The 3,990-nt window shown below is 45.9% G+C and overlaps 1 pseudogene; it reads left to right on the top strand.

Annotated features, from left to right (window-relative positions):
• Nucleotides 1–2,566: 2,566 nt before the first annotated feature.
• LOC129135599 (olfactory receptor 7E24-like) lies at nucleotides 2,567–3,525 on the top strand (annotated as a pseudogene).
• Nucleotides 3,526–3,990: the final 465 nt, after the last annotated feature.

Below are 3,990 nucleotides of genomic sequence, written 5' to 3'. Positions count from 1 at the left end.
ACCATGGCATCATGAACCCTTACTGAGGGCTTCCTAAAGGCCAGGCTCTGAGCTCTGTGCTCTATGCAGCTTGTTTCATTTCATCTGCATAGTCTCCACGTTATTGGTGCACATTTCAGGATGATTTTACAGACTAGAAAAGGAGCAAGGCCTTTTCATATAACTCGTACTAGATCATGAAGTCAAAAAGGGTGAAGTCCAATTAGAACCAGGCAATCTAGGTCCAGACACATGGCATTTGGCCAGTCCTCTCCCTTCAACCAACCTGCCCTCTCAAATCCTCGTCACTCAGGCGGATGCCCCTGCTCACTGTGCCCTTCCCTTTGGGGGTTCCTTGGAGACCACAGCTAGACCAATGGGTGCCACAATCACTGTGTCAAGTGTGGAAAGGGCAGCTGAGATCACATCGACGATTCCAGAAAGAATTGTCACAGGATCATTCGGGACGCATCTCTCCCTTGCCCCTGTTCCTGGCTTTCCGTACAGCTCTCGACTTCCTCAAAGGAGTCATCAGTTCGGAGTTTGGCTTCCATTCCTATTGAGGAAGCTGGAAAGCGTTTCCAAAATGCTCCTCCGATGTGCCTGTGGTTAAGACCTCTGAGCTCTGCTTAAAACTTTTGGAAGCTGGGAGCGGTGGCTCACGCCTGTAATCCCAGCGCTTTGGGAGGCTGAGGCAGGCGAATCACAAGGTCAGGAATTCGAGACCAGCCTGGCCAACATGGTGAAACTACGTCTCTACTCAAAATAGAAAAAAATGAGCCAGACGTAGTCGGGGGCGCCTGTCATCTCAGCTACTTGGCAGGCTGAGGCAGGAGAATAGCTTGAACCTGGGATGCAGAGGTTGCGGTGAGCCGAGATCACTCCACTGCACTCCAGCCTGGGCAACGGAACGAGACACCATCTCAAAACATCAAAAAGAAAAACAAAAGCCAAAAAAAACCACAACTTTTTGAGAGTTGGAAGACCAGGAAGTATAGTACCCGGGACTTCGAATCTGGCCATGAATTTTGAATACCACCCTTTCTACTTCTCTGTATGGCAAAGGGTGAGATGTCCATCCTCTGAGACTCAGCACTCTCATCTGACTTGATTTCCAGTTGATCCGATGGAAGTGAGTGATGATTAAGCCGATCGTGGGTGCCCGCTACGTGATCCCTAGGTGACGGATGCGTAAAGTAAAGGCAAAGTGAATTTTAGATACATTCCTTAAGATTTTCAGCTTCAACTCTACACAATTCAACGGAAATATCCCGTGACCTGAAGTTCTGCTTTCCCTGCATTCCAGACATGACATTTTATTTTGTCCTTCTCTCAGTAAGGACTGAGTACTGGGAGAGGAACAAGTGATTCTCTTTGGTTTCTGATTCCCCAGAGCCTATATCGTGCTTGGCACACAGGAGACAGCAAAAGTCAAATATATGTGAAGGATTGAATTGACACTTCCTTGCTTCACCAAAATTGGCTGTCATCAGCGTGACTTTGACTTACTTGATTCTTTTTTTTTTTTTTTTTTTTTTAACACGGAGTTTTGCTCTCGTTGCCCAGGCTGGCGTGCAGTGGTGTGATTTCGGCTCACCGTAGTCTCTGCCTCCCAGGTTCAAGCCATTCTCCCGCCTCAGCCTCCCGAGTAGCTGGGACTATAGGCACGCGCCGCCATACCGGGCAACGTTTTTGTATTTTTAGTAGAAGCCGGGTTTCACCATGTTGGCCAGGATGGTCTTGATCTCCTGACCCCGTGATCCGCCCTCCTCGGCCTCCCAAAGTGCTGGGATTAGAGGCGTGAGCCACCGCGTCCGGCCAAACTTTCTGATGAAAACTCTAAGTCCACCGAAGCTAAGGACAGGAGTTAGAGCTTCCATGAATTTTAAAACAAGACCTACCGATGTGAGTAAGCAATTACTCTCTCGAAGGAGAAAAGTCCGAAAACACAATGATGAAATCACTAGGACCTAACTGGCATGTGGAACTATTTTCTGCTTATGAACTATCAACTTTCATTTCAATTCCGGATGGCATGGTCTCAGCTGTTATACAGTGTTTACAGATGTTCTAAATCAAGGGAATTTGTATCCATCTAGTAGAATAAATAAAATATTTGAGTTCTTAATTTCCTTTAATTAGGATAACCTTTTTCTTAAAGTGAAGACAATGGTTTTATTACATCTTTTCCTTCGGAAAAGATAGGCTGTATTTCCTAGCAATTACGAATTTGTTATATGTGATGATCTGGTTCTTGGAACGTTTTTGAAGCTAGTGTCTCTAAGGCAGGTGTTTATAGCAAGACGTGAATAACACAGCAATCGATGTTGAAAGCATTATAAGGCAACTGAGTTTGTCAGAACTACAAAATATTGCTGAATGTGGATTGCTCTGAAATCTGAAAAAGTTACTTGTGAATTGCTTCTGTCCAAAATGCAGACACAATGCTGGGTATTGGTTTACTTGTTTGCGATTTTTCAACCCTCTCTTCCAGGCAAAAGAGGGTTGTATCCAAACGATACAGACCCACAGAGTCGAACAGATGTCCCTATATTCCTCCTCCTCGAACTCTCAGAGGGTCCAGAACTGCAGCCGGTCGTCGCTGGGCTGTTCCTGTCCATGTGCCTGGTCACGGTGCTGGGGAACCTGCTCATCATCCTGGCCGTCAGCCCTGACTCCCACCTCCTCACCCCCATGTACTTCTTCCTCTCCAACCTGTCCTTGCCTGACATCAGTTTCACCTCCACCACAGTCCCCAAGATGATTGTGGACATCTAGTCTCACAGCAGAGTCATCTGCTATGCAGGTTGCCTGACTCAGATGTCTCTCTTTGCCATTTTTGGAGGCATGGAAGAGAGACATGCTCCTGAGTGTGATGGCCTATGGCCGGTTTGTAGCCATCTGTCACCCTCCATATCGTTCAGCCATTTTGAACCCGTGTTTCTGTGGCTTCCTAGATTTGTTGTCCTTGTTTTTTTTTGTTTTGTTTTGTTTTTTTCTCAGGCTTTTAGACTCCCAGCTGCACAACTTGATTGCCTTACAAATGACGTGTTTCAAGGATGTGGAAATTCCTAATTTCTTCTGGGAACCTTCTCAACTCGCCCATCTTGCATGTTGTAACACCTTCACCAGGAATATCAACCTGTATTTCCCTGCTGCCGTATTTGGTTTTCTTCCCATCTCGGGGACCCTTTTCTCTTACTGTAAAATTGTTTCCTCCATTCTGACGGTTTCATCATCAGGCGGGAAGTATAAACCTTCTCCACCTGTGGGTCTCACCTGTCAGTTGTTTGCTGATTTTATGGAAGAGGCGTTGGAGGGTACCTTGGTTCAGATGTGTCGTCTTCCCCGAGAAAGGGTGCAGTGGCCTCAGTGATGTACACGGTGGTCACCCCCATGCTGAACCCCTTCATCTACAGCCTGAGAAACAGGGATATTAAAAGTGTCCTGCGGCGGCCGAACGGCAGCACAGTCTCATCTCAATATCTTCTTATCTGTTCCATTCCTTTTGCAAGGTGGGTTAAAAAAGGCAGCAAGGTCAAATAAGAATGATATCACAGGGTGAATACCCACTGTGTCATTACGAGTGATACCTCCCTAGGATGTAAAAAATACTGTCACAGAGTACACACACATGGGGTACACCCGCGGTGATATTAGAAGCACTATCTCCCTTAAATATAATGAAAAAATCACAGGGTGTGCACACTGTGTGATATGACGAGTCATATTTACCCTGGATATCACGACTCATATCAAGGGTGTACACACACCGGGTACACGCACTGTAATATCAGGAGTTGCATCTCCCTAGGATATTACGAAGAATATCACAGGGTATACACTATGTGTGAACATCCACTGTGATATTTGAAGTCATATCTCTCCATGAGATTACAAATAATATCAAAGTGTGTACACCCCTGTGACATATGAGGAGTAACATCCTTCTAGGGTATTGCAGATAACATCACAAGGTGTACACCTTCTGTGACCTTTTGCGCACACTTT

The sequence above is a fragment of the Pan troglodytes genome, chromosome 7, assembly GCF_028858775.2.
Source record: "Pan troglodytes isolate AG18354 chromosome 7, NHGRI_mPanTro3-v2.0_pri, whole genome shotgun sequence".
Lineage (NCBI taxonomy): Eukaryota > Metazoa > Chordata > Mammalia > Primates > Hominidae > Pan > Pan troglodytes.
Note: the sequence above shows the minus strand (reverse complement) of the source record. Positions and strands in the feature narration are given on the sequence as shown.